Source organism: Sturnira hondurensis, unplaced genomic scaffold (assembly GCF_014824575.4).
Source record: "Sturnira hondurensis isolate 20B ecotype Veracruz unplaced genomic scaffold, ASM1482457v3 Scaffold0010128, whole genome shotgun sequence".
In the NCBI taxonomy this organism is placed as follows: domain Eukaryota; kingdom Metazoa; phylum Chordata; class Mammalia; order Chiroptera; family Phyllostomidae; genus Sturnira; species Sturnira hondurensis.
The window spans coordinates 33,037,236-33,051,243 of NW_028082759.1; the positions used below are offsets into that span (position 1 = coordinate 33,037,236).

The 14,008-nt window shown below is 39.0% G+C and overlaps 1 pseudogene; it reads left to right on the forward strand.

Annotated features, from left to right (window-relative positions):
• Positions 1-1,274: 1,274 nt before the first annotated feature.
• LOC118995582 (glyceraldehyde-3-phosphate dehydrogenase-like) lies at positions 1,275-1,989 on the forward strand (annotated as a pseudogene).
• Positions 1,990-14,008: the final 12,019 nt, after the last annotated feature.

Consider the following 14,008-nt stretch of genomic DNA (forward strand, 5'->3'; position numbering starts at 1 on the left):
GGGACACATGAGAGGCAACCCCACATTGATGTTTCTCTCCCATTCTTTCTCCTTCTCTTCTCCTCTCTCTAAAAAATAAATAAAAAAAAATATTTTAAAAAAAGAAATCCTGAATCCTTTGGGGCAGTAGGTATTATGTATATCTTTAGAAAATATTGCATGCCTTTAGCTGGAGCTATCGGCAGTTAGAAAAGTAATCTCATTTTAAAGAAAGAAGCCCTGACTGGTGTAGCTCAGTGGATTGGGCATGAGCCTGCAAACCAAAGGATCGTGGTTTGATTCCCAGTCAGGGCACATGCCTGGGTTGCAGGCCTGTTCCCAGCAGGGGACACATGAGAGGCAACCATACATTAATATTTCTCTTCCTCCCTCCTTCCCTATTCCTCTAAAGACAAATAAATAAAACTTTAAAAAAATAAATAGAGGAAGAGCTGGCAAAAATAAAGCTATTATCTTTATTACAGTATTTGAATTCGGACACAGTGGCATCTGTGTTGGAGAAATCTCTTGCACCTTAGCTTTCTTTAGTGTTCCTCACTAAATTAATATCATACATATATCACTCCCTTTTTGACTAAGATGAGGCTATCTTTCATAAAATCTAGCCACTTTTTTAAGTTCATGGTATAAATTAAATAATGTGTGTAAAATCACATTGTAAACATGTTAAAGTATTTAGTAAAAGTTCTATCCAAGTGTAATTGCTATGGTTATAATTACTCTTATTCTAATTACATAAAAATCATTATAGATTTTAAATAATGATTGAACCTGACATTTTGAGCATCTTAAATAGCTGTGCACTGACTTTTCATTTTAAGCAAATTATTTTTGCTAGTAATAATAATAACAACAACTAACATTAAGAGTTTGCTATATGCCTGGCACTTCGTTAAGAACCTTATGCAGGGTCTCTGCTCCTCGTCTTGGACAGACAGTGGCACCTTCCTGCACAGTGCTGGCTGCAACCCTGAGGCTTGGTGGTGAAGGTTGTAGTGAACGGATTTGGTCGTATAGGGTACCTGGTCACCAGGGCTGTTTTTATCTCTGGCAAAGTGAATCTTGTCACCATCAGTGACCCCTTCATCGACCTCAACTATATGGTTTGCATGTGCCAGTATGACTCTACTAATGGCAAGTCCAAAGACATAGGCAAGGCTGAGAATGGGAAGCTTGTCATCAAGAAGAAGTCCATCTCCAAATTCCAGGAGTAAAATGCCACCAACATCAAATGGGGTGATGCTGGGGCTGAATATGCTGTACAGTCCACTACTATGGAAGGTTGGGGCTCATTAAAGGGTGGAGCCAAGAGGGCCACCATCTCTGCCCCTTCTGCAGATGCCCCCATGTTTGTGATGGGTGTGAAACATGACAAATATGACGACTCTGTCAAGATTGTCAGCAATGATCCTGCAGTACCAACTGCTTGCCTGCACCCTCTCCACCCCCCACCCCCGCCCCTGGCCAAGGGCATCCATGACAATTTTGGCATCATGGAAGGGCTCATGACCACAGTCCATGCCACCACTGCCACCCAGGAGACTGTGGATGGCTCATCTGGGAAGCTGGGCAGTGCTGGCCAAGGGGCTGCCTAGAACATCATCCCTGTTATGATTGGTGCTGCCAAGGCCATAGGCAAGGTCATCACTGAACTGAATGGGAAGCTCACTGGCATGGCCTTCTGTGTCACCATCTCAATGTGTCAGCTTTGGATCTGACCTGCTGCCTGGAGAAAGCTGACAAACATGAGGACATCAAGAAGGTGGTGAAGCAGACATCAGAAGGCCCCTCAAGGGCATCCTGGGCTATAGTGAGGACCAAGTTGTCTCCTGTGACTTTGACAGTGACACCCAGTTCTCCACCTTCGATGCTGGGGCAGGCATTACCTTCAGTGACCATTAGGTCAAGCTCAGTTCCAGGTATGACAATGAATTTGGCTACAGCAACAGGATGGTGCACCTTACAGTCCATGTGACCTCCAGGGAGTAAGAGCCCCTGGACCACCAGCCCCAGAAGAGGAAGAGAGGCCCTCAGCTGCTGGGAGTCCTTGCCCCAGTTTGATTCCCCAACACATTGAGAATCTCCTGGCTTCCAGTTTCCATGCCAGACTCCCTGCAGAAGGAGGGGAGCTTAGGGAGACCTACCTTGTCATGCACCATCAATAAAGTTCACTGTGCCCAGCCCCCCTCAAAACCTCATGCAAATGAGTTCATGTAATCCTCAAATCCTATGAATAGAACCATTATTATTCACACCCTTGTTTTAAGACAAAAGGAGAGGTAACTTACTCAAAGTCAAGTTTGAAGTTCATTAAATGTAAATGAGGTTGGCTTTCACAGGCTTTAACAGTAGCTATGGCAAGAACACCAGACAATCAGAAAGGACATCAGTCACAGACCTGCAGCAGGGTCAAGGAGGCTAGTAAATTCCCCTCAGTTCCTGGATTATGGCTGGTCCAGGGGTTGTCTGGGGAGGAATCAGATAGAGAATTTAGATGCATATCAGCTTTGAACATAAAATAGGACATTTGTAAGAGAGTGATAAGTAAGAGAGTATTAGACTGAGAATTCAAGTCAGCAGATGCCCTACCCTGTGCCCTCAGGGCAGAACAGGAATGAAGAATGTGTGATCTCTCATCTTAAGAATCTTGGAATTGGGAGGCCTGAGATTCAGTCTTAGTTCTGATTTTAAGAGCTGGGTAACCATGTGAAAGTCACTAGCATCCAGGAGCTTCTTGGACAATGGATTAATTTTCTAATCAGTAAAACTCAGGGGAGGAAGCAGGATGATTGATTTTTTATAGATCCTAAAGTCATTAATGACCATTTGTAAAAAATGTACAACTTCCTCTGTTTACATGTTACATTGCATTTAGCTGACATTTTATTTTTTAGTGGAACAATTATAGTCTGAACTTGAAACACTATACAACAGTAAAATTGATTCAAACTGTTGAATAATTTTAGACCAAGTAAACCCTTTACACAAATATATAATTATGTGAATATCTGTTATTGATGCTGGAGTGTCACTGTTTACCCCAAGAAAGCTAAAGGTGTTCTCTGATTAAAGTCTTTTAAATTCATGCTGATATTTGTACATTTGAGATGTCATCATTATGTTCAAATGAATTCCCGGTGCTTCAGGGAATATGTGGCTCTAGAAAATAATAATGTTGCTATAAATATTTTTAGTATTTATTTAATGATGTAATGGTTTATGCAATGTTAATGTTCAGATGCAATGGGTTGTTAATGATGTGATTATTGAAAATAGTAAACTATGTTATCATTATAAAAATCTTCTGTGAGAGAGATGCAAATTAAAACCACAATGAGATACCACTTTACACCCATCAGAATGGCCATCATAAACAAAGCAACAAACAAGTGTTGGAGAGGTTGTGGAGAAGAGGGGACCCTAATCCATTGTTGGCGGGATTGCAGACCGATACAACCACTATGGAAAACAGTATGAAATTTTCTCAGAAAACTAAAAATGGACCTGCCTTTGACCTAGCAATTCCACTGCTGGGATTATATCCTAAGAACCCTAAAAGACCAATCCAAAAGAACCTATGCACCCCAATGTTCATAGCAGCACAATTTACAATAGCCAAGAGCTGGAAGCAACCTAGGTGCCCATCAGTAAATGAATGGATGAAAAAATTATGGTACATATACACAATGGAATTTTATGCTGCAGAAAGAAAGAAGGAGCTCCTACCCTTTGCAACAGCATGAATGGAACTGGAAAGCTTTATGCTGAGTGAAATAAGCCAGGTGTTGAAAGACAAATACCATGTGATCTCACCTTTAACAGGAAGCTAAACAACAAAACAAACAAGCAAGCAAAATAAAACCAAAGACACTGAAATAGAGAACAGGCTGACAGTGACCAGAGGGGAGAGGGGAGGGAACTTCAGGGGAAATAGGGGAAGGATTTACAGGAACAAGTATAAAGGACACATGGGCAAAAGCCAAAGCGGGGTGGAAATGGGAGGGAGGTGGGGAGCAGTGTGGGGGTGAGCTGGGATGGGAGTAAAAGACAGAAAACTGTACTTGAACAATAATTAAATAAAAATTTTTTAAAAATTTAAAAAAATCTTCTGTGACTGGATAATCTACTTTTTGTTGTATTATGCTAAAGCAATATTTTTTACATGTTGGATGATAACTATCATGATATGTTGCTTTTCTACATGGTTCATCATCTATGTAAATATGCTGGGGTAGGACTTTTCAAGGTTTACTCTTAGTGCATACTTGGAATGCAGAAACTCTGGTATCTATCCATCCTCAGAGGCACCACATACTTCTGAACACTGTAAACAGCTGACATTCTGGTAAGTGATGTAACAGAAACCCAGGAGCTGGGTAAATAGAAGCAAAAGATTGATGTGACATTTCATCTCCCAGGAACAATTCCTTTCCTACCTGTAGCTCTGAGAGAGCATGCTCCTGCAGACATTTGTGGTTTTTTTCAATGTTACTATTAATACTCTAAGACCTGAGCGAACTATATTCAATGAAATCTTCCATGAAATAACTACACCTGCTTCAACTACTGGACAAGACTGTTTTGTCCAAATCATCAAATCATTTGGAGCTGGACATTTGCATCTTCAGAATAAAAAGACTAAAGAAGTCCTCATTTCTTTGGGTATGAGTACCTCCACAGCGGAGGGCACTCAGTTTCACTCGTCACAGGACAATTCCTGGCATAATGGTGTATGTGGCAAAGTTGGAAAGGGTCTATGATCCAAAGGCAGGAGGACCTGGGATCAGATCATGGCTCTGAAGCTTATTAGCTGTGGCTGTAGTCATGATACTTATCCTCTCTGAGTCTCTGTTTCTTTAGACCAGGTTTTTTCAAAAGTGGCACTATCGACATTTTAATAATTCTTTATTGTGGGGGAATGTCCTGTTGTTGTAGGGTATTTGGCATATTCACTCATCAGACGCCAATAGCACTTCACCCCAGTTGTGACAACCAAAAATGTCTCTGGACATTGCAGATTTTATTGGAATAAGTCACAACTGCTTTAGATGTTAATTGATAGAATATAGAACCCACTTCCCAGGTTTTGTAAGCAGAATAATAGTTCTTGAATATGTTCACATCCTAAGGCTAGGGACCTATAAATACATTACCTTCATGGTATAGGGGGGTTAATGTTGCAGAGGGGACTAAGGTTGCTGATCAGCTGAGTTTAAAATGGGGAGGTTATTCTGGATTATCTGGCTGGACCCAATGAAATCACTAGAGTCCTTAAAAGTGAAAAGATGAGGCAAAAGAGATCAGAGTAATGTGATGTGAGAAGAACTTGACTTGCCTTTGCCAGGAGGCAAAGGAGTTCAAAAAAACAGGAGACAAAAACAAAGGAGTTCATAAGCCAAGGAAGGTGGGCAGACCCTAAAAGTGGAAGAAGGCAAAGAAACAGATCCTGTCAAGGGTGTACAGGAGGGAATACAGACCTGCCAATGCCTTAAGTTTATTCTAGTGAGACCCATGTAAAACTCCTGACCTACCAAATTGTAAGATAATACATTTGTGTTGTTACAAGCCACCAAGGTTATGTCAGCCCGCTACAGCAGCAGCAGAGAACTAATATAATAGGGCTCTTGTGAAAATTATTAGATAATGCATGTATGTTGCCTGACAAGTAGGAAGTGCCCAATGTTTATAATTTTTAAATTATTTTGTAAAATGTTTGGGTCATAATGTGTTCGTCTGTAAGTTTTAATGATATCAAAGCCTTTTAAAAGGATCCCTGAATTTCACACAACATGCTTTCTGGACATGCCACTTGTTCAATTGTAGCAAGAAATCCCTCACTTTGCCTTGGTGTTCCTGCTGCTGTTTGTGTGTTTTAAGCTACAGTTCTGTACATTATAGTCCCAGCTCTTTGACCCTTGACTGCATTCTCCTCCAAGGCCTTCCTTCCTATGACTGCTAGTCTAGACATGCGCCTTTGACTTTGGTCCTTGGAATTTGCTCTCGAGTGTGATTTTTTTTCCTGTCTTTGGCTCCCTGCACAGTGGCTGCGTAAGGCATGTAAGCATTTGTTCCAAACCCACTGTATCCACACAAATTGTTCTAGCCCATTGGCCAGCCCCTTTTCTGGGAGTTGGGATAGCACTGAGATAGCTTTGTTTTGTATAGTCGGATGCTCTGTTGGTTGGTGCCATTACGTTTCGATCCCTTTATATAGTTTTCTTAGTAGCTGCTCTAGGTATGACAACAACATACACGTGGGGTTTCTCACAATCAACTGGTATCAGTGTGTTCCCATGTTGAATGAATTTCAGAAAAGGTACTCCTGTTTAAACCTCTTTATCCTCTCTGCTTTTTAAATATAGTTTCCCTAAGTATTACAAAAGATTGAGCACATCAGATGGTGTTATAATTTTTGCTTCCACCATCAAAATGATTTAAGAAACAGCCCTGGCTCGTATGGCTCAGTGGTTGGAGTGTCAGCCTGTGAACTAAAGGGTCGCTGGTTCGATTCCTAGTCAGGGCACATGCCTGGGTTTCGGGCCAGGTCTCCAGTAAAGGGTGTGCAAGAGGCAACCACGCATTGAAGTTTTTCTCCCTCTGTTTCTCTCTCCCTTCCCCTCTCTCTGAAAAACAGAAAAGAAAAAAAAAAGAAGAAACACACAAGGCATAATGGGAACAATAGAACAAATTTAGATCCAGAAATAAACCCTGACATTTATGGCCAATTGATTTTCAACAAGAGTATCAGGATAATTCAATGGGGAAAAAATAGTCTTTTCAACAAATGGTACTAGGACAGCTGGATAGCTGCACGCAAAAGAATGAAGTGTGACCCATATCTCGTACCATATATAAAAACTAACATTCTTCCAAAGAAGATACACAAATGGCCAACAGATCATTTTTCAACAGGAAAAATGCTCAACATCGTTAATCATTAGGAAGTACAAATCAAAACCACAATGGGATCACCAGTAGGATGGCTATAATCAAGAAGTTAAATGACAACAAGAGTTGTTAAGGATGTGAAGAAATTGGAATCCTTGTACATTGCTGGTAGAAAGGTAAAATCATCCAACCACTTTGAAAAATTGGGCAATTCCTCAAGTGGTCAAATATAGAATTACCATGGAACCCAACAATTCCATTCTTAGGCATATGCCCAAGAGAACTGAAAAATGTGTGCCTACCCACAAACATGTACATGAATGTTCAAAGGGGAATTATTCATAAAACCTGAAAACTGGAAATAGCCCAAATATTCATCAACTGAGCATAAATAAGTATGGTATGTCCATATAATGGAATATTATTTAGCCAAAAAAGAATGAAGTGCTGATACATGCTACAACATAGATAACCCTTGAAAACATACAGTGTATGAAAGAAGTTATTCACAAAATGGCATGTATCATATTGTTTAACTTATACAAAATATCTGGAACAGGCAAGTCTATAGAGACAGAAAGTAGATTAGTGGTTGCCAGCAGGGGTGGGAGTGTAGAATGGAAAGTCATTGCTAATGGATATGGGGTTTCTTTGGAAGTAATAAAAATTATCTGGATTTAGACAGTGGTGGTGATGTTTACACAACTTTCTAGATGCATGTGTACTCAGGAACCACTGAATTGTTCACTTTACTAATGTAAATTTTTTAGTATATATGCTGATAAGGGGAGCATATAATAGTATAAATTTTAAAAAAAGAAACCTAATAATCTATTGTTTCTTCTATTTTTATCCTTTTTGATATTTTTTCATTCCTCTCTGAAATTCCAAATTTTACTGTGTTATTTCTTTACTGTTTACAGGACTTCCTTTAGCTATTCTTTAAGGGTAGTTTTTTAATAAACAAATTCTTTAGTTTTCTTTTGTATGAGAATGTCTTTATTTCCCTTTAATTCCTGAAAGATATTTTGACAGATATAAAGTTCATGGTTGATAGTTCTTTTCTAACAGCACTTGAAAAATGTCATGTCACTTCCTTCTGACCTCCACGGTTTCAGATGAAAAATCTGTTATTCGAATTGGTGTTCCCCTATTTAATATTTTAATATTGTGTCATTTCTCTCTGGCTGCTGTCAAAAATTTTTCTTTGCCTTGAGTTTTCCGAAGATGAATTATGATGTGCTAGCTGTGAATTTATTTGATTTTATCCTATTTGGGGTTTTCTCAGCTTCACGAATCTGTAGGTTTATATTTCCCCAAAGACTTCTGGGGAAGTTTTTGGTCCTTATTCTTTCAAATACTTTTTCAGTCTCACCCCCTCCCTCTCCTCAAATTCTGGGACTTCAGTGATTCAAATTAGCTCTTTTGTTATTGTCCACAGGTTCCTGAGAATGTTTTTTTCCCCCTATTCTATTTTCTTTCTGTTTTTCAGTTAGGGAAAATTTTACTGATTTGCTCCTAAGGTACTGATTTTTTTTAAATATTTTATTTATTTATCTTTAGAGGGGAAGGGAAGGAGAGAGGAAGAGAAACATCAATGTATGGTTGCTTCTTATGCATCCCTGCTGGGAACTGGCCCCTGCCGGGAACTGGCCTGCAACCCAGGAATGTGCCCTGACTGGGAATCAAACCGCGATTGTCTGGTTCACAGGCCCATGTTCAATCCACTGAGCTACACCAGCCAGGGCTTAAGGTACTGATTTTAATTGTATTCTCTGTCATCACTGAGATTTTTATTCTGTATTATATATTTATATTATATTTTATAACTTTTTTGATGAATTTTCTATATTTTATTTGTTTCAGGATAATTTGTAACTACTTTTTAAAGAATTTTTATTATGACTGTTTTAAAATTCTCGTCAGATAATTCTAACACTCTTGAAATGGATAAACAAATGTGACAAACAGTGTTGGCATCTTTTTATTGTATTTTTTTCTTATTCAAGTTGTGATTTTCATGGTTCTTTTTATAATAAGTAATTTTCAATTGTATCTCGAACATTTAGGATATTGTATTATGAGAGTCTAGATTCTGTTTAATTTTCTTTTGCAGCAGTAGTCTTCGTTTGGGGTGCGGCCTGATATCAGACGGTCATGCACGTTGAGCTTATCATTGAGTCCTGCTGACACCTTTTGAGAAGACAGTGGGGTGCCAGCTTGCACCACCTTGTGGTCTCCATGGCGAGGAGAGAGTGCCAGCTCAGTGTTCCTCTGGTTTCTACAGGACACCCATACCATCAAGTCCAGAAGCAACAACAACTGACACAAATTTCAGTACATCCTCCTGGGCCCCACTTGATGTCTGCGAGCTCCATCTTGTATTTGCTCTTCCCCAAATTATGTCAATCTTCCCTTCTGATTTGCCTGACCTGTAGACTTCAAGCCTCAGCATCAGAAGCAGAGACAATAGCCTTACAGAGATTTAGTAAGCAGCTTCACAATTACATAATGACAAACTGCCATACCCAGTCTTCTTACGTGTATATACGTATCTACTAGTGGTTCCACCCTTCCGATTGGCCTTTGACTGACACACAAAAACCAGTAATTCTCATCAGTTTACTTTGCATCTCCACAAACTGGTTCTTCATCATTTTAAGCAACAGTTCAGATTTGTGTCTTCTTTTTTTAATTAAAACTTTATCTTAGAATAGTTTTAGATTTATAGATAAGTTGGGAGGACAGTACAGAGATTTACATTCCTCACACCTTAGTTTATCCTATTTTTAAGTAACTTTATCGAGATATAATTCACATACGATGCCATTAATCAATTTAAAGTATACAATTACTTTTGGTATATTAAGAACTGTGAACCATTACCACAATCAATATTTTTAGAATATTTTTATCATCTCCTTCCAAAACCCTGAACTTATCAGGAGATATTCCCAATTTCCCTACCACATCCCCAGCCCCAGGCAAACTACTAATCTACTTTATGCCCCTATGAATTTGTCTATTCTGGACAACTCACATAATTGGAACCATACAATGTGTGGTCCTTTGTGACTAGCTTCTTTCACTGAGTATTATGTTTTCTGGGTTCATCCATCTTGCACCAAATATCAGCATTTCATTTTTTTATTGCTGAATAATATTATATGATATAGATATGCCATACTTTTTAACATCCATTCATTAATTAAGAGACATTTGAGTTACTTTCAATTTTGACTATAATGAATAATGCTACTATAAACATTTGTGTACTGGTTTGGGGTGGACATATGTTTTCATTTCACTTGGATATGTGGGATTGATAGGTTTACGTACAGCATTTGGAGGAAACATTAAGACTGTTTACACCATTTTTACATTTCTACCAGCAGTGTACACAGGTTCCAATTTCTCCACATCCCCACTAACACCTGTTATTATCTGTCTTTTTTTGTTATTACAGCCATCCTTTTTGATTATAGGGTGTGAAGTGGTAGCTCATTGTGGTTTGGACCTGCACTTCCCTGCTGGTTAATGATGTTGAGCATCTTTTCCTGTGCTATGTGAGTATCTTCTTTGGAAAGACATCTATTCAGATCCTTTACCCATTTTTCACTGAATTGCTTGTCTATTTATTATTGAATGGTAAAAGTTCTTAATACATTCCAGATACAAGTCCCTTATCACATATAATTTCCAAAAATTTTCTCCCATCTTGGGGATGTCTTTTCACTTTCTTGATGATATCTTTTGAAGCACAAAAATTTTAATGTCAATGATGTCTAGTCTATCCATTCTTTCTTTTGTTACTTATGCTGGTGACATCATCTTTTAACTGGAATCTTGAATATTAACATTCCACAACACCCTCACTGGCAGTCACATCCTTTAAAAACAAAACTAAACTGACACTTTTGATAAACTGGTATATCATTAGGTAGAAAAGCATAGAGAGACTGTGGTATAGTTGAGAGGGAAACCAAGTAAAACTGACCCATCCTAGCTACACTCACACCAGGTGAACTAAGAGCATGGGTGCAAGATACTGTACAGGTCTGTTTCAGTCTAACCCTCATACCACTGAGCTATGGTCTCCTGATAACTGACGCTTCAGCATGGGGGTTATACATAATTTCTAAACTAAACCAGACCTACAATGGGAAGGTCAGTGGAGCAAACCGCTGTGTCTGTTCCTATGGCAAGCAGTTCCCAACACCATAACTGATATTCTTTATCCCCCTCCTCCACAACCCATTTTATATACATATTTTTCACCCTTGGCCAGTATTTCAGCCTTTCAGGATTCCTTGCCTAGTGGAATGATCTAGACTTTCATCTCTAGGGGACGGAGGCCTTGGTTGCCTCGCTCTGTCAGACCATAATTACTGCATTTGCCTATTTTCTGTTATTCACCGGGAATGGAAGCACCCAAGGATGCTCTGAGTCCTTAAAGTTGCAGGCTCTTCCATTATACATAATGTATCAGCAATCATATCTCTTCATTATAAACAAAGTCAGTTATTCCTGACAGTAAAGCAACTCCTTCCTTTGCTTGTTGGCTCATGAACCTGAGAAGTTCAAAGTGACCAGGCATTAGTTACAGTTCTGGCTTCAGTGGAACATTATTATGTGCCTGGTCAAAGTACTCCCTACTCCCTAGTAACCAGGACCTCTAATCCAGCAGAACCTAAGATTCTGCAAGTATGTCCGAGAGAGCAGTGCTGAGAGTTGACAATCCCTTGGTTCCTGGATCCGTGCAGTGCGCTTGTGAGAAACAGGCACCATAAGTCATGTAATTGGCAAATGCATATCATATCCTCAAGGACTCTGCAGCAACCCAATTGGACATTGTCTCCAATTGCACCTTAACCAAATCTTTCCAAAATCTATGAAGTTGATAATCTGGGGGACACGGTATATAATAGGATCAGTGCATCTCATGGGCATATGCCCACGTCACGTGCCATTTTGTTGTAAAATGGCTCCTTTGGGCTGTAGTAATGTTACATAGGATCCCATGTTGGTAAACTACATTATATAAGCACTTCAAGAATGCTCTGCCCAAAAATCTGTAGACAGAAAAGTCAGACCCTTAGCTAGAGTAAGTGTCAAAGACTAATTACTATCCCTCCAGGATTGAAAGGAATAATCAATTTTTTAAAGAAGCTAGTTGGTCTTTTCAAGGGGTACTATATTAAGAACATAGCTGTGGTCTTTGTTGCTTCCCAGGTCAGTTTCAGCAATTGCAGTAGTGAGGTTGGCCACGGTGAGAGAGAACCTATGATGCTGAGCCCATGCAAAGCTTCCAATCCTGCCAACATGGCTACTCTGTAATGTGAGCACATTGTGTAAGCACTGGGTCATCCAAGAAGAGTTATTCATTCCATCTGACTGTTGAGTATTTCCTCAGTGGTGGGTATTTCCTGGTAGGTATTAAATCAAAACACAAAGATCCACACTCTTTGTGCACATTCCCAGAAATCCATTCACATGTATCTTACCCGACCTCCTCGTCTCTGATTTTACATTTTTGCTGCTTTCAGGGCATAATGAATCAGCCAAGTGATTTGCCTCTGCCCATTCCCCTACTGGGGTTGGAAACAATATAAAAAACATTTGGAGAGAATTCTCTGTAAAGGAGAGCAGAGATGTGGAGCAACAGTTAAAAAGAGAAAAGGGATCAAGATAACGTTTTTAAGATAAGAGAAAATCAGAGTGTATCGGTATGATGATGGAGATAACCCAATAGAAATAAAAAATTATGGTGCAGTACACAAAAAAGAGAATCACTGAAGATGGATTACAGTATCCTTGAGGTGCACTACAAATGGCAGCTATTATTTGAAGAGACATTATGATAGTTTTAAATTATTTTTATATCAATTCAATGGGTCAGTACAAATTAGTTGCTTAAGAAACATGTATTAACCATCTAATAGGAGCTAAGAACATGCTATTTCTAAGGATATGGAGATAAATAACTTATTAATAAGTTCAGGGAGGCGATTGTGGAAAAAGTTAATTACAATTGAAAGTAAGAGGTTCTATAATAGAAGGATGAATAGAAGAATTTTAATTTTGATATACTCAAATAACTGCTTAGATATGAGTTTAACTATAAAAGATATACAACTAAGCAATTCAGGACTTTAAAAATTTTTTTATCTGATGTTCTTGTACTTGTTGGGAAGAAGCAAAAGAGGAACTAGTTCTTTTTCATTTGTCTTGTTTCTTTTCTCACTGTAAAATGGATAGAGAGGTGATGTAAATGCAAATGTGGTTATAAAAAGTTACAATTATGAATAATTGGTACTGTCAATTACAGATCCTGGTAAGTTGCTGGTATGTAGAATCATTAAGATAATTGGCAGACAAATGTTACAAAATCAGATACTGCTTCCCAAGGAGATTATTAGGAGGGAATAGCACCATAATAGGGAAAATGAAGCTGACTTTATTTGGGCTTCACTGTATTTCACTGAGCATGCATTATGCATAAAACGGCACAGTATGAGTCAATCTCCAGAAGGTTTACTTAGAGAAAGAATGAAGAGCATAACTCTGGGAAGAAAAATTAAGCCCCAAACCAGAAAACAGTTTCACTGTTGAAGTGAAACAACACTTCACATTTTGAAGTGTTGTTTTGTAGTTCTGCTATCTATACCACCGACAAGTAACATCTTCAGAGGAGAACAGAGTGAGGGCCAAAGGGANAGGGAATAGCACCATAATAGGGAAAATGAAGCTGACTTTATTTGGGCTTTACTGTATTTCACTGAGCATGCATTATGCATAAAACTGCACAGTATGAGTCAATCTCCAGAAGGTTTACTTTGAGAAAGAATGAAAAGCATAACTCTGGGAAGAAAAATTAAGCCCCAAACCAGAAAACAGTTTCACTGTTGAAGTGAAACAACACTTCACATTTTGAAGTGTTGTTTTGTAGTTCTGCTATCTATACCACCGACAAGTAACATCTTCAGAGGAGAACAGAGTGAGGGCCAAAGGGAGCTGACTCTGGGCAGTACGACAGGGGCGTTTGGGAGTAACCAGAGCTTCTCAGAGACAGACCAGCACCCATCTTCTTCCTTGTATCCAATCAACCTCACTAAACTGC